A 26,059-nucleotide genomic window follows, 5' to 3' on the forward strand; every position below is an offset into this window, starting at 1 on the left:
TTTCCCACTCCGCCATCGCATGACCTCTCGGACAAGTGGAGCCGAGAGGCTCGGAATAGGGCTAGCTCGGGAGCGAGCGCATGTGATCTGTTGAGGCGTCTTCTACCCTCCTCGCGTGATTTACTCCCGTCTCTCTTGCATGTGTAGTGTGCGTATAGCCTGACCTCACCGCGCCTCCTGCGCCCCATTCCGTCGTCCGCCTCCTCCCCCTTACTCCCGCCCTGCCGCCGAGCGACCCAGCTTCTCCCGACGGCGCTTGACCCGTCTCAGGTCGTGCCTCGAGGAGCCGGGAGGGTGGGGAAAGAGAGTTGGTGAGGGGGTGAGGGGAAGAGAGAGATTGTAGTAGAGTAGGCAGAGGTTTTGTCATTGAAAGTAACGCGATATTTAGACGATGTTACTTCATTTTTCTTGCGGGTGCGAACTCAACCAGTGGTTGCTCGAAGCACCATCCCTTAGGGAGATTTAAAAATTGTAAAATATTAAAAATCGTCAAAACAATTTCTAATATGCTGGTAGATGACCGTGAATAGAAAGGATCGTCAAAAATTATGCCAAAATGTTAAACATTGACTGGTTTCAAGTTTTACGATCCTAAGAGGTTAACTAGTATTTTACATTGTGTACGTCCAGTGTTTGAATATAGTAACGACCTCATTAGATTATGATTAAAATACTCGATTATTTCAAAAATAAAATTATTTTAAACTGGACTAGTAGCGCCATATAAGCTAATTTTAAACCGGTCGTGATAACTTATCATTTAATTTTGTAAGTGGATATAAAGTTCTATAACTTCCATGCCTTCTATTTCCACGAAGTACCGAAAGAACTACAACGTTTTTCTAAAGAGAATGCTGGCCATTTTTAAAAGATCTTTGAGAAGGAGAACGTGAAATGAACGGAAAGGAAAACAAATGAGGAAGTGCTAGGTGTGGTGGGTGAGGAGAGGGGTTTGTTGGGAGAAACCCTAAGGAGGCAGGAAAAATGGATGAAGGACGTATTGATCGGAAGTGGGATGTTGAAGACCAATAGAGGGGAGAATGTTAGGCGAACGAGGAAAGGGAAGGAATAGGTTAAGGATGTTGGACAGATGAAGGTAGGAAGGAAGTACACAGAGGAGCTTGATGCATATTAGGTTGCTAGATTATGCTTTGTTAGGAGTTACAAAATATTTATCAGGCAATTGTGTTCATCCAAAAACCTATCTACAATAATATTTTTCACAAATAATGTAGCAACCGAATATCTTCGCAAACGTTTACAAAGTGAATTCTATGGTTTTTGGCTCAACTTGGTGGAACTTCATGATAAAAAGTGAATAATAATAACTTTGAAATTACCACTGATTTTTATTTTAAAACTGTTTTTAGAATAAAATCAGTGGAACTTACAAGGTTATTATTATTCACGCTTACAAAGTGATTTAACCGACTAAACACTCCTCCGTTATTTGTGAAAATTACTTCCAGAGTTGTTGAAAATGTCAATATTTAATGTGAGTAGTTCATATGCAGCCATTTACAAAATATGATTGCTATAGTAAGCCACCACAGAATACTCCTGCAGCGGCAGTCATTTCCGTCTGCCCGTTTTGCGTAAGCGTCGAGGCTTATTGCGTGCATTCTCAATGTTTGGATGATATTATAGCGCGTAGTTTCCGTAATATTAACACTACCTAGCCCTCCTTCGAATATGTGTCTCCGGTTGTATTCTTAAAGTAAATACAGCCACCTTACTCATCCTGTTCCTGTTATCCCTCGGCGACGAGGGTCTTCCTCTTAAATTCCACAATTTATCTCTGACCACGAGAGGCCGTGGAACACGTTTCAATTTTCGTACTCCCCCTCACTTTATTTTCCTCCTCTCCTCCCCCTTCCTCCACTTAGCTCACTATGCCAACCATAACGCACGATTAATTCAAGGCGATTTTTTCCCGCCTCATTTTTCCGTTTTAGCTCCTCTTGACTTATCTCCCCTGGAAACGGCTTTTTTGAAGCTTCCATCTGTGCCCGCACGTGCAGGATTACTGAAATGGAGGGATGGATGGCACAGCTTTTGAATGAATGAGCACAAGATGAAACGTACGGTCCTACAGGGGTTTTATGGTGTTCATAACCTATACGCATGTTTGTGACGTAATCCTGTTTCGCATTTTTGTCGTGTTGATTTCTTTTCTCATTTTACCTTGCTGTCTGCTTCACAGGAGGAGAGATGTACTGCGGTTTGTCTCTTATTCTTGGAATAATTCCTTCATCTCTTGTAAGCGGCCGGTGCATCTCATGCGAGAAAGGAGTTCATGTTCGCAGTGGGAAAATAATTTGATGTAAAATTTAAAAAAATATGATGTTAGACGACACGAAACTTGCGCCTGACGTGCAGCAAAGACGTTTGCATTCCTAAAAAAAAATTTTGCTTTGAGACCACGAGGTCATAGTTAATAAATGAAACTTCACATGGAAGCTGCGGTGGTTGAAATCAAAGGAATGTAGTTAAACGTAGGGAATTTACCAACGATGACGGTCCAACAAAAACATGCTTTCAACTTATTCTTTAAACCTTAATGAAATATGACTTCTGTGGGAACTCTACCAGAGAGGAATTCTTTTTATGGTGCTAATAAAATTTTTAATACACGCATAGTTCGTAACTTAAGAGCATTTACTAAAATAAGGGAGTCCGCAATTTTTAAAAAGTGATAACTGGGTACTTACTTTGTCACTGCTGATAAATTCCATTATCTTTCCAATACTAAATATCTAATGTCACAAAAAGTTCATAGTGATGTTTTCCGGCAGCTTATATTGGAATTGAAAATAGGTTATTACAAATTTGCCAATGATTTGCCTGCCCATTACATTTTGCACCATCAGTGCAACTTCCATAAAAAATAGTCTCGAAAAAATGGCAAATTTGAAGAGTTCAAATATAATTTTCTTTTTTAGATATAAAACATCAATTTCGCGCAACCTACCCTGATTTTTAGAACTAAGAGAAATTCAAAATGCAGATTTTACTGAAAAAATTCTCCCCCCTCACATATGTGATATTTGAATTTAATATTCAGGAAATGTTATTTTAGCTACACAGTTAGATATGAAGAGACTTTCTTAGATACAAAAAATAAACACTGGATATACGTAGTGAAATGGACGTGAAAAGTCTTTACTTTCTCCTCATTTTGAAGTGAAATAAACAAAGTTTCTCATCTGTTTCTTGAGAATGTATTTGGTTACTAAAGAGATCCAAGCACTGAGATACCAGAGCCGAGCAGGCCGTTCTGTGCGATGCAAGTTTTAGTGCGAGTGAGAGATTTTGCTCTCACCGGTTCGAGAAAGAATCTCTAACCTGAGCGATAAAGGAAGGTCAGAGGGGTAAGAAAGGGAGTGATAGGATTTGGAGCATGGCAAGGTTAACCTGATGAGAAGGTCGAAAAGTGAATCGGTAGATGACGGCAGTGACAAGACAAGGGAATTGAGTGAAAAGGAATGGAGAAGGGGCGAGGAGGTGACGGGGCGTGAAACCGGGGCTCGTGGGGAGCGGGCGTGGGAATGAGCGGGCGTGAAAGACAGCAAGCGGCTTGGCGCTCTGGGCCTTTTTCATCTTTGCCGACATACCCGGCGCGGCCCCACAGCCCGCCTCGTTGATCCGTAAGGGGAGAGAGAGGTTGAATGTGTGCTTCTGGTCGTTTTGGAACTCCTCCAGCTGTGTTCACTGCAGGGAAATATCGGCCCTGTTTCTCTTCCCTACCAGCCTCTCGGACACCGACATAAGGGTAGTGATATCTTCCTCTCACTTTCCCTTTCTCCTACCCCACCTAATCTCATTTCACATCAGGTGGTGGCGAGGAGCAGTAATTTCTATTTAATTTTGTTGCATACCACCTTCTTATTCCTTAATGGAACGGAAAGAAATTGTTGAAATGCAGAAAGTTTAAATAAATTCTTGAAAAAACTTCATATCGGACATATTAGGTCAGTAAAAGATAAGGTAAAGCAAAGCTAGATAGAGAGGTCTGCGTGCAAAATGCGAACATGACTGTTAAAGTGAATAATATATTCTCATAATTTCTCAAAAGTGAAGGGAAACATTTTTTATTGAATTTTTATTAGATAATAGGTGCATACCTATTATTTTTTAGGGAGGAGTTTCAGCCGTGGCCCCCATTGGATAACTTCAATACCTATCCTGAAGAAGAACACCGTAAAATCATAAGGAGTACAAAAGGATTCTTAGTTAATTTTTTTGGATGATGTGCCGTCAAGAATCCTTGACGGATGATTGAGGGATAGGGATCATTATATCCTTGAGTGATTCGTAAATTTTAAGGTTGCCGTCAGAATAGAGTGTTAATGATAGCTAAGCAGAATACTGAAGTAGTATATGGAAGTGTTAGGCGTCTTATTCGAGAACTATACATGAAGTGAATGGTAGAAATAAGCGTTTCAGTTGGATAGTTAGAATAAGTCGTGACAGGGTGGTCACTTTTCACCTCTACTTTAAACGTATATGTTAAAAAAGGTTTTTAATTGTATCGGAGCCTAATCTTGGAGGATAATTACGAATATCGTTTTGAGCGTTTTGAAATTTGAGATGCATAAAAAATGAAAACTAGCAAGAGAAGAAGGCAAACGGTTAAGGAAAGACATTATATTGAACGGGAAAAAACATCCATTGAAGAGAGATGGATATTGAGAGATTAAGGAGGGGAGTATAATGCTTACGTCTGTGGAAAAAGGGAGAGTGTTAATGAAACAGGAAAATAATTCCTTGTAAAGACTTCCGTGGTGTGCAGCTATTAAAGGTACAAGTATTCCTCGATTTACTCCGCGTTGGTCTATATTGCCGGGGCAACAGTTTCGCCTTTTAACCTGAAGACGCCGACTGTAACGCCGGCGAAACTGTTGTTTCAGCAATATGGACCGACGCGGAGTTAATCCGGAAGACCTGGATCTTCAGGGAACAAGCAAGTTAACGTTATTAATAAAGAAGATGATGCTTGATCCGCATTATTTTGTAGAAAGTGTAAAGTGATGTTTAAAAAAATGACGTAGGTTTATGGCTTGTTTTGCTGACATGCGGTACCTACCTGTTTACGATGATATGTAATAGTTTTCAAGGAAGGAGTTTCAGAAGGTTTTAACTTGCTTGAATTAAGACTTATTAAGGACAAGGGCCTTGAGGTATATGGTAGATATTGGCCTAATTATTAGGGTCACGCCGTATAACCAAATCAGAATAAGCGAAAAAATGAGAGAAATATGCTCCATCACTGATGAATTGTATTAAATATGTTCATGATAAGCACATTCTACCCTTAAAAAATACACCATTATAATGAAACTTGGTTTAAGTATCCCTTTAAATTTGACCGGAAAAAATGTATTTTAGAGAATCCTGTCACAAATGTACGTATAAAACCTTCCCGTAGTTACAACACTGGGTATACTGTTATAATACTCCATGAGACGCACCCCATGATGGCTCACGGGGTTTAACGGAATCAAGATTATTTAGTTCATTTTGGCTCTTTGAAATGCAGTTCCCTTCTCCTTTCCATAACCTCATAATGGCTCACTTACAGGGTCGCACCCAAAAGTGGTAGGACTGGTTTTTTTACAAGAACTTTATTGACGATATACTTATATCGACTTAATAATCTTCAAAGTATGCTCCTTGAGCTGCTACACACTTAGTATAACGTTGCTCCCATTCCCCGTACGCCCGCTGGAAATTTTCTTTGGGGATGCCGTTGATGACCCTCGTCGAAGCCTCTTGAACGGCCTTTATCGAGCCAAAACGTCATCCCTTGAGCTGTCTTTTCATCAGGGGGAAGAAGAAGAAGTCCGGTGGTGCCAGATCGGGAGAATAGGGCGGGTGCGGAAACGTGGCAACGCCGTATTTGGCCAGGAGTTGTCTGACGACGAGCGCGCCATGGCACGACGCGTTGTCATGATGAAGCACCCAGCAGTTTGCGATGGCCGGTCCGACTCTTTTCACGCGTTCTCGGAGGCAGGTGAGCACCTGCACGTAAAAGTTTGCATTCACAGTCTCCCCAAAGGTCTGTGTTCAGCAGTGTCCTCATTCTGTCCACATTCGTGTCGGTTCTTGCCGTCGACGGCCGTCCGGAACGATGGTCGTCTTCAACGAGCTCCCTACCCTCTTTAAACAACTTGTGCCCCCCAAATACTGTGGAACGGCTTAAGGCATTGTCCCCATAAGCCTGCTTGATCATATCGAGGGTCTCAGTAGCCGTCTTCCCGAGTTTCGCACAAAACTTCACGGAATAACGTTGCTCTAAATTCAGATTTATTTTGTTTTTCGAGGCGGACAAAAAACTTGCTTCACTAAAAACGGTGTTCTCAATCATCGGCAGCCCGCAGGCGACTGAGGTTGGTGTCGGTTTGTTGCTAAGAGCCCCCTCCACCTTACCCTGCCAGGCAGGCCCCCCTTCACCGCTCTGTTCGCGCCAGAGAAAATCAGTCCTACCACTTTTGAGTGCGACCCTGTAAAACACTTATTTTTTAAAGTATTTCTCTTTATTTTGCCTAACGTTTTTGGGAAAAAAGTTTGCCCTATTTTTCTAATTTCAACGTGAAGCACCTATCTAATTCAAGGCGAAAAATTTTGTTAGAAATAATCACTGATTACACTGTAAAGAAACCGCTCTCAAAATTTGTATTCTGTGAAGTTGACTTAGTTATGTGGACATCTTGCTGATTAAAGGATATAAAGAAAACAAGAAACCTCATTTAAATAATTTAATAGAAAGATTAATTATTTTCTGAAATACTCGTACGTAATGCTCGATATTTGCTCGGAAATTTCAAATATGACAAAATTTATGATAATAAAATCCTTTACTGTATTATCAAAGTCGGTGATTGCATTCTCTTATACTATTTTGTAATTATGCTGATGCTATAAATGTATACTAATAATGCAATAAAAGGGTATTATAATTATTTTGGAAAATAATTGTTTTTTAAAAGGCTTTACACTGCCTAGACGTTTTTGTCAGATTGTTGTATGGGTTTTGATTGATAAGATCATAATTATACCACATAATATTAATGCAGCTGGAGTAGTTTTGTGCACAGTTTATATGAGTTTATACTAATAGAAAGTTTTTATACCTCTTTCTTCCCACTTTATCCTCTCTTATTATATGATTCCCATATTATTACATCATTAGTTTGTTTTTGATGTGCTATATAATAGGTTATATTTGGAATGAATTTGTATACTTTATAATATGCGACTGACGCCTTTTAGATCTCCTCCGTAAGAAACTGCAATCTAAATGCAAAGTGGTCAAGTGTGTTTTGCAAAGTTCTTCCTCGTAATATCGCTGCAAGTTTTGCTCCCTGCTGGTGAATTTACGAATGAAACAAGCTTGGACAAGATCGTGCTCTTGAATTTCTCGGACTTATGTAGTCCGGTCATGTATATATATATATATACTATATATATATATATATATATATATATATGATAAAGAGCGACTGAAAGTCATACTTGTATTTCCTACTATTTAAATACACGAGAATGCGGTGCGTCTTCCAGATTATACCGTTTCTTTCACACACTTTTTGCGGAAGCTCCCAACTGAGCATTCACTTTATTTTGAGGAGTTTCAAAATCTGCGAACGCTCAGATAATTCCGGAAAGTAAGAATTCTCACCAGACAACAGCCTTAAAAGTATTAACGATGGTCAAAAAAATTTCCACCCCCTGCTAAATGATGATCACTATATTTCTGAAATGAAGGGCAGTATTTTTTACGTAGTTATTATAACGCTCCTATATTAATGCTTTTTACGTATAGTATTTAATTTATTTTAATATTAGCAATAATTTTAATATTAGCAAACAATGCTCTAAATTACAATTAGATGTCATTCCTATTCTTATAACGTACACGTAGTAATGCTTTCAATTTTTTTACTATCACCGATATCACACAATATTCGTACTTTGCCAGCAGCGTGTTTACCAGCCAATACTTATTTGGAATTTCAGTTGTCCCTTAATATAGAGTTGAGATGATTACAACGAAGAATTATTCCTGAAATGTGATATTAGCCCACCTATCGGATATCGATTGTGTATTTTCTACGACATGTGACTTAGCTTTGTGAATTTTATTTTTGGGATTATTTATTTAAGTTTTTTTGAGGTTTTTTATAGTTTTAGCTAGATTATATCATAGCATACTCGCCAATTTCATTATCTGTATCCGAAAGTCCATGAATTGAAAGTCTTCTACAGGAGAAGTTTTATTTTTTTACAGTATCGTCGGCACGATTACCAAGCACGCGATATCGGTTCGCTCGTTCTGTTAATTAGCCGACTTTTTTTCAATTTTTTCAATTTTTTCATCCTAATGGATTTTCTGCTGAGTATTCAGGAAGAAGGATGTGTCTTTTCCATGTCATTAAACGTTTATCCGGTTTTCAAAATTTATCTAATCGATGTCAGCGGCGGAGAGAGTTTTTCCATTATTGTCATGTTGTTTTATTTGCTTCCTGGAAATAGTTTGCGTTAGGATAATTTTTGCTGATTTAACCTTTCATGGACACTCCTTTCCCATCACTAACCTTTCCAGTCCATGATATGGATGATATTGAGTGTTCTCAGAAAACCCTCCCTATTATTGCTTTTGCCTAATATATACCTAAATCTCCTTTACCTTTGGTATATGCGCTAGAGAGAACTTTGACTCTCTGCTGTACCTTGGAAAAGTTTTGTAACTGAGACTGATCGAGTCACAACAAGTCTACTATGACATGCCTACATTAATGTTGAAATGAATTATATTCTTTTCTTAAGAAGGGTATTGTAAATATAACATTCATTAAAAATCGCCTGATATTCTTCATATCTACTCTTTTTTCACGTTGTAATGATGTTTACTTTCTGTATTTGTGTTTGAATGCCATAGTTATTTGTTTGTATGCTAATACTCACAATAAATCATATAAGCCGATATGAATTTGACTAATCTAGTCCTGTTAGCATTCAAAGAATTGATTTTATTTTGGAAAAAACCTACTTGTAGGGAGTGGAACATTGATATGTGTTGTTTTAATTTCGGTAGTCATAAGCAGTTGAATATAATAATATAATTCCTGTGACTTATATATTTATTTTCATCAATGGAATACACCTCACCTTTGGTTTTTCACTATTTTTGACTCATCAATTATTGTAAATTCTAAAGTACTTATATAATTTTGTATATTTCTTTCCTTGTGCCATTTTTAACGTTTACTGATCATCTTTTGCGCTTTGATTTTTAATCAATTTAAAAATCCTATTAAAATTAATGTTTTTATTCTTAACAACAGCTATTTAGGTAGGTGATCGAAAGCTGATGTCATTTTTGCCAATAGAGATGTGCGGGTGGAGAGAAACCTAGCTTCGGTCTTAACTTACTCTTTTCGAAAGACCCAAATTTACGTCCAAATTGCCGGAGAGGTGAACCATCTGAAGTGCTCTCTACATGATACCCAAATGGGGATCGGGATATTGCTGGAAAATCCTGCCACCGCAGGGATCAAACTCGGGCCCTCGTAGAGGGAAGCCTATATACTAGCAACCGCATTTACCAGAATCCCATATTTTTGCTTTTTTGTTTCTTTTATGCTATTTTTAAGAATGCTGTGCATTGAACAAGGTAGGGGAGGCATATGAAAGAAATCCAGAGTAATTAAGTTTTCACTCTAATAAAGCATTGTCAGTCAATTGCCAATTGGTAATAATTATTAATATGAGGTTATTTTCCGGTGGCATAAGAGGTATTTAAAGTGGCGGGATAACCATTTAATAGTTTTTATATTTTCATTCGCGGTGAGTTACGACAGGGCTATGAGAAAAAAATGGTAAAATGGAAAAGAGAATAAGGATAATAAGGACTGATAAGCGGCATTTAATCTAACTATGAATTCAGTTTCACACTCGATTAAGGAACTTGGATATTCCTTCGATTATCACACAAACTCCAAAAGGAATTGATCTACATTGAAATAGAAATGAGACAACCTCATTTATTGCGGGTAATGAAAATTCTGGGTGCCCCACGGAGGAAAGTATTTTGATACAAATTGCATCTATTTCAAATCGTGTAAAAATGCATACTCTAGTAAAATTAATGTTTCCGTCCAAAGAAAATTAAGCTTCAAATTATGAAGTTTCTTCTCTGTAGGACGATATTCTTTTGACGAATTTGACGATAGATTCCTATGACTAATTTGTGTTTGTCATATGGTATACTTTATACATTTGTACGATGACATTTAAGTTTCACATTTTAATCAAGAATTTACAATAGATAAGTGATTTTAATTTTCACTAGCTGACGTATATACACGCAGAACATATTTTATGGAGTCTTCTTTCGTTGCGCGTTGAGTGTAGTTGTTTTTGTTACGCTTCTGACTCCCAACGTCTTCTGGCCCTCCCGGGCACATCTTATGTTAGTCCCTGAGATAAGAATGAACGAAGAAGGGAGAGTAATCCGTGACTCACAACTCTTCTCCACGTCTCTGAAGAGGGGGAAATAGAAAGGAGGGTAGAACGAGAGAGAAAGAGAGAGGAAGACTCAGCTTTGAGGTGCTTAGTCACACCTCCGGGCGATTTAAAAAGCGATCGTATATGGGTGTTGGTCTCGGTACCTCCAACCTTTCCTCCTTGATTGCTTTATCCTTTCCTCGCCCTAGCTCCAATCTATATCTCTTCAGTCCGTCGTTAAGACTCATGCCCTCTTTTAAGTTCCGATCCTTTCTCTATCTCCCTCTCTTTCATCCATATCTATTTTGTGCGTTACCCCTACCTCGCCTAAGCCATCCCGCGCGAAGCTGCTTTGGTGTGAGAGGTAGAAAATATATGTGGAAAGAGGAGACAAGAGAGTGGGAGAAGACGCTGGCTGTCTTCAGAGATGGGGTCACGAGTCGACCTCTCGTCACCTCTCCATCCGCGGGTATTTCTCCTCCGGGAGCCGGAGGCGTCTCGTACCGGAAGAATTGCGTGGAGAAGCATGTTAGGGGCTAGGACTTATAAGAATGCCTTATAGTGGTGTTATAACGTTTGGTTTTTGCGCAGATAGATGCAAGTAGAAGGTTATGACATGACAGTAGGAAGTGCTTTATGCAAGGAATACAAAATGTAAAAATTAGCAGCTCCCTCGACGGCTACGCGTGGTATATATGAGCTGAGATGTCAGGGTAATAATTATGACGAAACTATATGTATTTATTATTTCGTAGTTATTTTTACAAAAGAAGAATCGGAATGTTAATGTTTCATATTCAAAGTCAATAAACTATTGAAGGTAGCTGGTGTGATCTTTAGAACCTTCTTCGCTATGTATAATCGAGTGTGGATTATTTACTCGGCCCCTCTTATGACTGTCGTTGCCCTTATAACCATAATTATTCATTGAAATGAATGAATAAAGTTATATTTAGTACTACTACCATGTACCTGAAATAAAAATGACTTCTTTGGGCTTGATGAGCTCCTGGTTTTTGATGCTCGGACCTTTTTAATTCTAGAGTCATTTCTGCTTATAGTATACGATTCCATTTTAATAGAAAAAATATTGTTTATTTATCACCATTATTTTGGCATTCAGTCATTACACCTTTATGGCTATACTTTACTTTCCTAATAATATTTAGTACTTTTCCATTCCTTTCCATGCGTTTATTCTATGATTAATGTGTTAATTGTTTTTTAAACTAAATGAACCTTAATACAAACTAAGTTATGCATTTAAAGAAAAATTATTTCTCATAATGAGACCAGAGAACACCCTGATGGGCATTACGAATCGTTGTTATTGTTTTCCTTGATACTCTCAAAATAATATAAGTAACATTTGCCCATAAGAAACATTCATGAATTTGTGTAGGTAAATATTCAACTTGGCATTGTAGGATTGGTCGGCTGGAACTCTACATAAATCATGTTACGTTTACTTCCTTCTTAGTTACTGATCTTTAAAATATTCAATATAATTAAATTTGACTCTAAAAATTTATATTATATTTCTTACTACCTATCAGTAGAAATGTTTGGAAAATCGGGAACAATAATTCCTTAGCACAAGAGAGAGCTTTATAAAATACAATTTTTATGAGCAAATATGTTAAAAATGAAATGTTAACTCATGATAGTTTTTAAAAGAAATGGATCTCAATAGATACGCTGGAGCAGTACTTCAATCGAATGTAGTACTCAAGTGAAAGGTGTTTAATGCGGGTAATATTGTGTAGCAATTGATGCCCTATGACATATAAAAATAGTATGTTCGGTATCTTCATCATAATGGAAGATTATCTCAAATAACTGTTCACCAAAGCCTGAAATAGCTATAATTTCCAATTGGCCAGGCGTATCAGAAGGCTTTTTACGTACATTCCAATTCGGTGGCTGCCTGCCCCTACTTTTATACCATATGACATACTGTAATACGTTTCGTGATTTAACCATGCACACAAAAATGTTCGGTTTTCACGCGGGATGGGAAGCAAAACGAGACCCGACTTGGAAGTTATGCCTCCCCTTGAATCCTGCCCGGCACCAAATCCTTTCCTCCACGTCCGTTGAGATACTATTGCGTTGACCTATTGCCTCGCCGCCATAAATCGGTTTCGCACGGGCCCGTAAGCAATAAAGCACACCGCGCGGGGAGATGCTTGCGACACTTGGATGGGGAGAGTGGAGGAGGAGAAAGAAGGGTTCCGTGAAGCTTAAAGTCGACTGGAGACTTCGATGGGAGAATGCGAAAAATGGGGGGAGGGTTGGAAGCCCCCCATCGTCACCGTCCGTTGTACTGGGAGTTGATGCGTCACGTCGGGGGTGTGACTACACGGCAGCGTGGAGGATTCAAAAGCCCGTGGCTGGAGGCGGGCGCTGGACCATCGTTTCGCTTGCGTGGGAGGAGAGAGAGATGTGCTGGGAACGGGGAGCGCGGAATGAGGGAGTCACGGCGGCTTGGGTTGACACCCGCCGACTCCGGGGAAAGGGGTGTATGTCGTTTACCTCACTTGATTTGTCGTTTTATTTTTTTCTCTACCCCTCCAACCTTCAGTGCTAGGAGTTGGGTGCCCTACCTCATTCCTTCTCTCTACACCTCCTTCCTCCAAACAACTCACTATTCTTTCTCCGTCCTCCATCTCGCTTTATTAAGCTTTTTGGTGGCAGGCATTTTCGTGGTCTATGTTGACGTCACGATGAAAGTTCCTCGGTCAACACAATATTTTCGTTCAAACTTGCTCCATGTGCAAAAGCAGGATTCATGACCTCATTCGTCGCGTCGTATTCTTTAAAAGAATTATATACCTCGAGAGAATGAATAAATGTTGGCGCAAGATTTGCAGTACGAAATTGCTTATGACCATTAAGAACCGGTCGTATTTCTATTTGGTTTTACTGCCCCTCTCCCATATTCAGTTGCTTAAGTATTAATGGCTGTGCACAACATTTATTGATATTTTATTGGTTAGAAAGAAACTAAGGCTGACTTTATAGGTCAAATACTGCATATTATCCTATCTTATGCCAATCGGAAGCTGTTCTGCTGTTGAAAACATGAGCTTTATTACCCGAAAACAATGCTAGAAAGTATTGCGCGCATCAGGTGTGATATTGTGATCCTTAATGGTATTTTTTGTCATTGCTGCTAGAAAGTAGTTGGAGAAATGTATTTTTTATTTTCAATATTTACACGAACGCTTTTATAGTTGCTGATATCTCCTATTAGAGAATTAACACTTACATGAATTGAATGATTGAGTTCATGAGGAGGAAGTTTATTAAAGTAACACATATTGTTCTCTATGTTTGGAAATAGTCCGTAACATCTCAGGTGAAAATAGTGACTAGCTTAATGTTAATAAAAACTAGGTGAAAAGTATTTACTGAACGATATGAGCAGTGGGGATAAATAGCGAAGATGTAGGGTAGTTGGTGAATAATTAAAAGTGAGGAATAATGATCCTTAATCAAGCCAGAAAAAACGGGCAGAATATAGGGAAGTGCTAACTACTATTCGGAGTAGGAGTATTTGAGTCAAAAATAACCAGTAAGCGAAATAACCAGTTAGCGAAAATCCGGTAGCCAAATGAATGGTTGTCTTTACCTAGATTGAGAAGACCACCGGGTAAAGTTACTTTTCGTTACTTTTCTTTATAGACTTTCCATAACGTTTGCCACAAGAGTATGGAATTTTGAACAAAAAAGAGGAGCTTTCATTGCCATATCATTCTAATATGTAACGGATAATCAACAGTTGAACAATTAACAACATATTTTTAGTGAAAACTTACACACTTACCTAAACAACTAAAAACATTAGAAGGGAATGTAAAAGGTAGCAGGGGCATACATGCGAACACTCATTTATAAAATGTAAATTTATCAATGCGAAAACTTACCTGCACTCGTATAAACATGTTTCGTTTTGCTGGGAGTAATGTATCCCGGTCCAATTCCACAAGTGTTTGGGTGTCATCGTTTTCCTAGCACCAGAAAATACTGAATATAAATGTATATGTGCTGAGATAAAATAAAATTGACTCATAAATTACATTCTGTTAATTCGAAAGTCATTTTCATACCGAACCTTTTTCATGTTAGTTTAAGAAAAATGTTTGCATTCATGGGAATTAGCGACTAGCACAATGCTAATTATTAATATTTTTTCATGTAGCATTTACAAATATATGATTCTCTATTTAGTAAAACACAATAATGATTAATACGGTTCATAAACGTTTCCAATAGATCGTGAAATTCTACAGAAACTAAAAGTTTTTCGGGTTATCGATAAAGTGAATTAATTGTTTAGGTACGTCTTATCGTACCGTGAACAAAATGCATTGAAATTGTAAGACATGGTCTCGTAGAGGCGAAAATATCATTATCTATGCTACTAGACTTTGTGAAATGATCGCGACTACTCGTTTCCACTTAGACAATTGGACGAATACGGAATATGGAAAATTCTTGGCTAGTGGATGGTGACTCCCCTCACGATTTGAAAACATTTTTCGTGTCGTACAGAATTAAAATTTGAACCAAAACTTAATAAATGCATTATGAAAAGGTTTAGGTGGAAAACGAGCAACCCGACAATACAATATATGAAATGGGTGTCTTGTAAATAATTCGGAACAAATCAAGTAGATGAAGAAGGAAGCTCTAAGGGCTAAAATATCTAAGAAAAAGTCTAATAGGTATGGATAGAGGAGGCCTTAAGGTGTAAAAGGTCCAGATAGGAAAACGTGAACTATGATTATGCCCTTTAAAGTATTTGGCTTCGTTACACCAGTTATTAGAGGGAAATTACCAACCAAAATTACCAACCAAAATTATCAACGTGAATGCTAGTTTGATAGTTGAGGTTAAATCTCACCTTATAGTTCTTTTCATATAATTCGTGCAGTAAAGTATGGTTACTTGAATAATCACATGGTGTTGGTGAGCCTAGGGGTGTCCAGAAGCATCAACAGGTTTTGCTACCTCGGTTGTCCAATCCTCAGCCATTGGTCACTAGACATTGGTCTACCCCGATGCCATCACATTGGAAAATTCAAAAAATAAAATTAAAGATAGATTATCTTTCACGTTCCATAGAACTTATAAAGTTATGAAAAGTATTTTGAATAACCGGAAATAACCACTAACTTACGTAATATTAATGAAAAATCTGATAAATTAGTGAAGAAATGTTATTTTAAGATATTAATTGTGGCAGCGTTATTGTTGATGCTAGGATGGTAGTCCCGCCAGTCACGAAGGAGCACTCGCGACTAAGACTTTTAGAAAGGTACACGTCACTCGAGTTTATTCTTGGCGCCGAGAAAATTAATAGCCCACGCTATATCGGCAGATTACATCACCGAGATAAAAATAAGAGAAATAGACCTAAGTACTGATAGATTTAAGCATTTTATTATCCGCAGAATTCACGTTCACAGAGCAACCAAGGTTAAGCAACCCAAGAATTGTTTAAGAAAACCATTTTTGTCATCTACCCTTTCTTTATCGCATTTCCTTCTCGTAATTCTTAAGAATTACCTACAATTTAGGTTACATGACAAAAGACTGGATATGACATATTGCCATTCTTGGTGGCTCGCAGGGAATAACGTAGATTAATTCTCTGTTACTGAACAAAATATTCAAACATTAGTGTATTTGAAAATAAAATGCTGCTTATTTTTTGTCAAGCTATCACTCATCCCATCAGTTGTTTTTGGCCCATTAAAACGTGGGAATGCAGAAGCTGGCGTATAAAAAAATTTACTTTTTACAGGCGGATTATGTTATTTCTTGGTAGCATACATTTAATTTATTCCTCTTTACTTGTGGGCATTTTAATCTTTCATGTGTCTCTTTTTTCAGGCAATTTGTCACTATCAGTCTGCCTTCTAATGAGCTGCGGAATTCCATATATCCAGCCATAAAGATCCTTTATACGCGCCACAATGCTTCCGTAATCTCATTGTTGCTCATCACCGCTTCTTTCATATATACTAAACCATCGTTCCATTTTAATTTTCTCCTTTTATACTTTTCCTAACCTTTCTGAATGACCCATGAATATGTAATTGCTTCGTCGCCTTTTCCGCCATCTCTCCGCTTATCGATCTTTATCACAGTGACTATTTCTCATCCACCTTACCCCCACTTTTGCCCTCCATTGTTGTCCCACCCTTTCTCGTGTGCACGCGTCGCACTTTGCGGGGTAATACGAAAGTGGGAGCCCATTTTACTATTACAATTTTGCTTGCAGCTTTGGTCACGCCTTAAAACGCTTATCTTCTGTGCTTCTCTCGAAGAAATGCCTATTTTATTCTTCGGTCTATCCTTTTCTCCCAACCTACCAGTCCTATCTGGATCATCTCACATCTGCTTCTACGCCTATAATGACTTATAACAGGCCACCCGCCATACCAGGTCGCTCATCTCGGCATTATAGTAACCTTCTCACCGAGTTTAGCGCTGTTTAAATCCTTCGAAAAATTGTTTCGGTGGTTATCTTCTCGTATGATTCACTTAAGAATATCCTACTGCTGGATACGATGGATTGATTATATTGCCGTTCATCCCAGTTTGAATGTGTGTTCTCAAGTGCTCTCCTTACGCCGTGCTTTTTTGTTAGCGTGATTTTTAACGCCACTGAGATTCGCTCTGTTTGACTACTTTACAGGTTCTCATTGTATTTTCAGTATTATGCTGACGACCGCAAGATAACTATATATACTACTATATGACTATTTAATGACACTATGATATGTTTTAAGAATGACTACTGTTTGTTTATCATGTCATTGCCACCCGGCTTATCGCCTAACAGCAATGTATCCCAAATAAATAAATAAATAAATAAGAGATAGGATATTCCGCAGTGTTACCAGTGGACCTTTAAGTAATTTATCCCCTTTCTGTTGCATACTGCCCTTTCCTCTGAATCCTTATCGTCGATGATGAATTTCTAGTTTTGCCATTAGGGAAAGAGATGGAGAACTCTGTAGAATGTTGGAGTTTTTACATACATTTCATTTGTTTGTGGCTTCTTGAGTTGGGTGAGTTGTAATAAAGCCTTACAATTTGAAATGATCTCGGCACTCAGCATTGCATTGGAAAAATTATTTGAGAATTTGATAGGTATTTTTAAATTATATTCAATGTTTCCACAAAAGATAGTATTCACGGTTGATAAAGTATACCTTAATTCAGTTATATTGTAATTATTTCTCATTATAATAATAATTATTATTCGGGTGTTATCTTAAAAATCACATAGATATAAATACAAAGAGTAGAGCAAGGAGGCGGGAAATATTAGTTTTCTTCTATGAATAGATATCATTTTTCCTTTTCTTTATCAGAATGCCTTTAATGCTAACCTGAATATTCATCCACTTCCGAGAACGGAACGGCTATTTTAGTGGTACGCTTCTTGCTACGGTTTTGGGGCCATATTTTTTTGTGCGTTGAGAATTTAGATCAGAGATTTATTGGGTGCTGTATTATTAGCACTCAGTTATGGTACTTCTTTCTTAAACGCCGGGATTTTCTCTCCACCCGGGATCGTATCTCCTTCCATCCGTCGACGTGGGTGGCGTCATTGAGCCACCACGAGAGACTGCTCCGCTCGCATTCATTTCTTTACCGAATCAGTACTGTCGCTGTAGCGTCATTTAAGAGCGCTCTTCCTCAAGGTCGATCAACACTCAACGTCGCCGAAAGCCACAGACCTACGTACTGCTGAGGCTACCTCACACTCATTATCCTCTGCCGTAGCGAAATATCAGTTGGGCGTTGACTTTGTATCTTTCTTAAGGCGTACAGCGATACGCCTCGCAAGTGTTGCTTTGTAGTTTATTTTATTTCTACTCAAAATGAATTTTAATTTTTATCACTCCACATTCTACTTTAATTCAGTATGGGGTGAGCCGCTAATTTAAAATGACGCAGGATGATGTGTTTTTTTGAATATTTGTTAGTAAATTCTGTGATCCTGACAAGGCATTTACTACTAATGTTAATTTTATGCTTGATCAGCCGGTTTTAATTATAATACATGCCTTTTAATCTTTCATTTATATTCTCATTGCTGAATAAATTAGCACACTTGTGCAAGTAATCATTAATCAATATTGTCAGCAATTCATCTGACGTGAGATTTATTCAGAAAGAGCAGGGTACACTCTGGCTTCTAAAAATTCAGAAGCAGTCGAGAATAGGTAATTTTTCTTCGGAGTGCTTCCACGTGTGAACGAAATATTTGGGTAACGGAACAGTTTCACGATTGAATTACCTCGCCGGGCAAGTCTTCGAAAAATTTTAGCCACGAAGGAATGCTTGTCGCGGTCTTTAATGTTACACTATTCCCCTTCTCCTCAGCATTCAACTCTAACCGAGTCCAGGGAGAAGTTTGAGAGCAAAGATGAGGGCGTGTGCAGTAAGAGGCAAGAAAGAGAAGGCAGGAAATGGTTAAACGAAAAGGGAATGACTCCTTTTAATATTCCGCGGCGCATTATCGTTCCACCGCACTTAATCCCCTCAGCCGATCCATCCATCCCCGTCACACCTCTCCTTGTGTGACGACTATGCATGGACAGAGGGGTGGGAGTGTAGAAGGGTCGGTTGGTTGGGGCTTCACGTTTTTTCGTGGAGGAGGAGAAAGCCAGATTGGAAGCGGGTGGGGGCGACGCAACCAGCCACCGGTGGTTGTTACGGTCGTATGGGCCAAGCGCATTGCACGAGGACACTAGAAAGCGGAATTTTGAGAGAGGAGGGAAGATCCCATGAAGGTGGAAAAGGTTGGAGCCGGGGTGAGTGTGTTTGGAGTGGATGAAAATAACGGGATTTAGGCAGTGAAAAGTGGGGATGGAATCAAAAGAGGAAAAGAATTGGTGAATCTTGTGTCCGAGCACAATATCACAGGACGTTATCAAAGAAGCTTGAATCCCGAAGACGCAGTAAATAGAGGCAACGCTATGATTTATATAAATGTTGAGCAACTTCTGTCGATTGTGCGATCATATATATTGTCTCCCAATATCGAGTTTTCGAAAGTGCTGGCGGTGGTGCAACTCTCTAGCAAAAGGGTTTGAAGTTGAACCAGATATGCTTCGAAGGAAGGCCTTCAGTTCTCTCACGAGCCCCATTATTTGGAGAATTGCCCACAGTAGAGTTAAGTTCTTCTGAGGGATCTTTGTGCACCACTTTTTTCCCACTTCTTTGTATCGAAACCCAAATTTACTAGTTATGTATTTATTTAAGAATATTTAAGCAAAAATTAGGCTTCAATTTTAAAATGATGTGCTCAATCATGAAATATTAATGTGCAATTTTTTTTTAAAGCGTTTTTTCTGACGATTTGAAGCAACCTCCGTTTTAGTAACTATTCTGATTTCTTGATAACAAGCATTGCAACTATACAATAGCAAATAATGGCCCCTTGGTTATCTCAATTTAGAAAGGTGATCATCTTGAACTAATGCGATCTGATGCATTGCACTCATCACATAAAACAGAGGTTAAGAATTGTTAGGGATTAAGTTTCGGGAGCTATTTGAGGGGTGCCTTTGTAAAATTTTATAATGTTGAATAAATATTCAATGAAATAGTAAGTGGCATACCAGTATAATGAATTCGAGTTGCGGGGGTGAGGGAGTGCACACCAGGGAGTGGAGTGGGAGAAGAGGGCGTGGTGTCCTTCTGGAGGAGGAAGGTTGGTGTGGGAGGCTGCGGCTGAGGGCATAAAAGGGGGTAAGGGCGTGGCGATCCAGCTAGAAATGGAATCCGGGGGAGAGAAAAGAGGATTGTCTTCTCGGAGTAAAGGGTTAGCGAGAGTTTGTTGGGTCACATGTGGTAAGAGGAAGGGTTGAATCCCACAGGGTTGAAAGGAAATGACGTGGGACTTGGCTTTGATGCAGAATTTGGGTGTGGAAAGAGCGAGAGAGGAAGGGAAGGGCTTAAATGTGAAAAATAAGCTTATATTTTTGCAGTGTGGAAGGAAGGCAAATGGTTTTATCGGGACGGTGTTTTGCGAGGGAAGCGCGCGCGGGATAGAGGGGATGATAGAAAAGCAAGTGATTAATCCTCGGGAGTGACAATGAATTGTATCGCCCGAGGGAAATGGAGAATGTAAAGTAAGGCATCAGAGCATGCATGAAATAAGGAATACAACAAAAAAGAGAACGTAGTAAGACTTAAACAGTCATTTGCTAGTGATGCTTGAAATGCGTCAGCATAGTGGAAGGCTCAATGCACGGCTAATTTTCAGACTTAGTAAACGTCGTTTTCTTTACCCCGCATATTTTTCTAATTAATCGACTTGTGAATGAAACTGAATGTTGAAGTGAACAGGAGTATTTAAGTCTGGCGTGTCAGGAGAAAATGGCTACATCGTGAATAGGTTAATTTTTAATTGTTAGGCATGTTATACAGAATACATTTATTTTGAAGGAGTTATAATTCGAAATCATCACATGTATACCAATTAAGAATTCCAAATTAAATTCATATTACTCTTTAGTGTTCACCATCCACATTTTACCCATTATTTAGACGTTATATTCAAGGTGGAATGTTAGGATAAGAAACTACTATTTTAAAACATATTTCTACGAAGGAACAGTATAAAGTGTACTAAAATATCAACTTTTTTCATGAAGATTTTTTCCGAGGAAAAAATGTTGCTCAAAACCATTAACTTAAATGGGAACCGTGATTTTTAAATCAACGATAATTGCTGTTGAGTAGAGTGTTAGAATTAAAAACCATTCTCATCCTTGCTTTAAAGGTTGAGAAAGTCATGAGGAGAAAATTTAAGGCTGTTTGAGTAATGAACAAGGGTTCTGCGAACACCAAAGTGGGGGAATATTTTGGAAAATGCTTAGGCGGTGGGAGCGTTCAGCCAATTCACGCGGGTCATCTGATATCGGGCGTGGTTCCAGCAACCAGTATCATCCTATGCGGGACGGTGAAAACGCCTCTAGAAGAAGTGCGCGACGAAAAGGAATTGGTAGCGGTTCATAGTTCTCCTACGCCGTCGGCGCCAATCCCTCAGAAATATTAAGTTCCGTGTGTGGAGAATCGGCGTCGAATCGTGAAAGAGAGCGGGTTAGAAGAATTGAGAGACACATCGCGATTGTTTCAGATAAAAGCTTCGTGTATCTCGCATCAGGAGCTTTCGATTTGTCTGGAGAGTTTTTATCTTAAATTGGCTCGAGGATATTTAAGCCGTGGAAAGGTTTATGAAACTCCAATGTACACTTCATGGTTCGCTTCAATGCACAAAGAAAATGCAGGAGGCATGTAGGTATTAAAATAGCAATAAAATTTTTGATTTTTGTACTTTTCATCACGCGTAAACGTCAAATTTTGAACGCACGTACATATAGTATATTCTTTATGCTCATACATACATACATATAAATATATGTTGCATTCTATTTGTGTGCTATTGTGCCGTCCCATTATTGTACTGCTCGTGTGAGTGTTTCCGCATAATCGATATATATATATATATATATATATATATATATATATATATATATATATATATTTATACACAGATGATTTCGTCGACGTAACACGGAAGTGCCAAATAATAAATTGGACAGCAACAAGCAATATAGTAACACATAAAAAGATCACTCACAAGTTATTTCTTGATCATTTCGACGGAATTCCGCTCCGTCTTCATCGGAAGATAGAGAAGTAATCTATATATAAATAAAATATATGTGTATATATATATGTATATATATATATATATATATATATATATATATATATGTATATATATATATATATATATATATATATATATATATATATTCACATGGAAATAGATGTAAGGAAAAGGAATAGGAACAAATATAAAGACGAACACAGGAGAAGTGAGGAAGGCGGAATAGGGCAGATCACTAGTGCAAAAATATTTTCCTTGACCGGGACATGAACCTTGGATCTTTCCAAGAAAATATTTTTGCTCTTGATCTGCTCGATTCCACCTTCCCCGCCACTCCTGTGTTCGTCTTTTACATATGTTCATTTCCCTTATCCTTATATCTACATATTTCCATGTGAATGAAAAATTATTCGGCATATGACGGGTTTTCGAGTTTGTATATATATATATATATATATATATATATATATATATATATATATATATATATATATATATATATATATATATATATATATATGTGTATATTATTTAAACGGTAACGGCCTGTAATTAATATGCATGGAATATGTCGCACATAAATATTCCACCTATTGGTGCTATTTACCTAATTGGGCAGTGGAATTAACGAATCGCTGTACTTAAGAAATTTATGAGTCCCCAAATAACTGTTTAGCCTTTGGGTTGTGACCATGCTATAAAACTACACTCCTTTTGCCAAAACAAAGAAAAAGTTTTCTCATAATTGTTGAAAACATGTAACTAATTTTATCCAATCAGCATCACAACTTCTAGAGTTAAAAGTCATTAAATTTATTATTCCATCCACCTGTTTTTTTCTCCAGTCATATGTAATTGATTCGCTTGCCCTATATTCCCCGGCGCCGAATATTACCGAGTCGCAAGTTTTGGAAGCTCACATTAATGAAACGATGGTTCCTGTAGGTCCTCATGCCATTTGAGGTATAAGACATTCATTAAAACCGAACATATTAATACCCCGCCCTTTCAAAAACCGGCAAAGGAATGATTCGGTCGTATCAGTTATCCTCCATCCGGTGATCACAATGATTTACGGTTATCCCATCGAGAACGATTCCATTAAGATACAGTGCCCGCTATTTATTGTATTTCTCGATCACTAATCCTGTTCTCAGCTTGTTCTCTGGCCTCAACATAACTATCCATACCTCGTATCTTGATTCCTCTTTCAATCACTCGTATTAGTGGTAAGTTTGTGGTGCGGTAAATAGCTTAGGCTATCATTCATGCCTTCTCATCATCATGTTCCCTTAATCCTACACTTTCGTAGGTATCCGATCTAATTGGATATCATGTGTGGTGTTTCTCCCGCATATTTATATAACCATTAATCATCCAAACATGTTTGAAGTCGTGGTGTAAAAATAAACTTATTGAGTGCTTTAGGGAAGCCAATCACATTTAGACATCGGGTTAGACTTGCTAATCGTAAATTACCATCCGAAAGAATTGGGGAATTTCCTGTGATGCCGGAAAGAATATATCTCATTTCCTGGGAAAACCTCCCGGTGTTGCAAATAATTCATTGCATCTCATTAGGAGTAAAAAAATAATGGTTTTTTCGGTAATTTAATTTTTTAATCGGGTAGCTGAAATCAATTACGGTATAATATGTAAAATTATAGGTAAAATTAATTATAATAGCTATTTAAACGGGAAAATAGAACCGTGAAGTGCTACCAAGAATAATTTCCTAATATATTTGGTAAGTTGTAAGTATGAGGCAGTGGAAGGAGTATGATAGAACCCAGGTACAGAATCACCTTACTAGTAAACCATCTTGGAAACAGCATTTCCACGGCCCATTGGAGGGCATGAATTCTCTTTATGCAGAATTTTGTAGTTCAATAAAGTTACCAGTGATATTGATCATTACTATCGGTTAAACAAATATTTAATTTAATTCATAATGTTATTTATTCATTGCTCACCATTACATAATATCAATATAAAACTAGGTAATATTGATATTTGGGAACTAGGTAAATTTGATAATGAATTTAGTCCAGTTATAAGACGTAATTGATGTGAAATTGTACAGAAACAGCGATATTTAATCCTGTAAATAATGGGAACCAAGGTGAATGCTTTCTTAATCATAGAAGCGTATAATTGATTTATGTAAAGACATTTTACATGATTAGTATGTGATGATGTAAGAGAGAAAATGATTAAGCCCGTGTGCAACTAAGGCCTTCCACTGCTGTGCCCTTCCACATCAATTATCGTCATCCCATGTAATTTTGTGTAAAATTCCCCTTCAGCAAGTTGAGTTCACTTTTTGTGGCGCGTGGTTTCACTGATAAGGTAAGCCTGTACTTTTAAGTTTTCAATGTAGTCTGTATTTTTTATGTCAGGCGTTTTAACAGATCTTGCTCAATAGTCTGTTTAATACGAAAATCACACTCATCTTCTATGCCACTATAGAAATATTATAGAAGTTTAAATTGAAAGTCATGACCAAATTAAACGTTGCGTAGACAGCTATATTCGCTCATGCATGTGTGTCAAGTGATAGCATATGGTTTTCCATGCATGAAAGCTATAAGGGTTTTTGTATGAAAATGTACGATTTTGTGGGTGTAGATTGGCGTGAATTCGTGGGTTTTGCATGCGGTAGTATTGTCTTTAACGGGTGGTGACCTAACACCCCCGCCACATACCCTTGCGGCGGCTTGCGAAATAGTATGCATGTCTGTAGAAAATTATTTTTTCTAGAAGTGGCTAAATATATTAATCGAATTAGTAATTAGTTGATTATTCGATTAAACTTCTAATAACTGTTCAATCATTGTACAGAAATCGAAATAACAAAGTGAATTTTTTTCCACTCACTGAAGTACAATACTTTTACTTTTACTAGATTTATGCAAGTATTTCTCTTTTCAGGTTCAACTGAATTAATAATTAGCCTTCTGACATTCAATTGCATTACCAATTTGTGTTTTTATTTGTGATTTGCGTAAATTTCATTTGTTCCTTGTGTATCTCTCTTGTTGCTTGTGGAGGGCACTTTGAGTGACGCCGTCCGTCGATTGGGACGTTAAACTGCGGACCCCTTGGCGCCTTTCGCAAAGAGTAGGCTAATGCCGACGCCGGGTTTCTCTCCACCCTTCATCCTATCCTGTCCATCCCCTATGGCGCAAATGACCTTAGCTGTCGATCGCCTCCCCTAAAAACTACTACTACTACTACCTCTCTTGTTGCTAAACCTGAGCTAAATAGAAGTATTCGTGAATTGATATCCAATTTTTGATACGGATATATGCTTATGGGATAGGATTTTTGTCAATATATATGGTGCCTAAAGTCTTACTTCCGTTGTTCATTATGGTACATACAGGGTCGCACCCAAAAGTGGAAGGACTGATTTTTTTACAAGAATTTTATTGACGATATACTTACATCGACTTAATAATCTTCAAAGTGTGCTCCTTGAGCTGCTACACACTTAGTATAACGTTGCTCCCATTCCCTGTACGCCCGCTGGAAATTTTCTTTGGGGATGCCGTTGATGACCCTCGTCGAAGCCTCTTGAACGGCCTTTATCGAGCCAAAACGTCGTCCCTTGAGATGTCTTTTCATCAGGGGGAAGAAGAAGAAGTCCGGTGGTGCCAGATCGGTAGAATAGGGCGGGTGCGGCAACGTGGCAACGCCGTATTTAGCCAGGAGCTGCCTGACGACGAGCGCGCCATGGCAGAATTTTCGGCACCATGGCCAAATCCTGTGAAATAATGCGTTGGACGTTGGATGCAGACAGATCCAACTGGTCTGCAATTTCTTCACTGGTTAAGCGTC

This window comes from Hetaerina americana, unplaced genomic scaffold, assembly GCF_022747635.1.
Source record: "Hetaerina americana unplaced genomic scaffold, ioHetAmer1.1.p SCAF_2, whole genome shotgun sequence".
Taxonomy (NCBI): domain Eukaryota; kingdom Metazoa; phylum Arthropoda; class Insecta; order Odonata; family Calopterygidae; genus Hetaerina; species Hetaerina americana.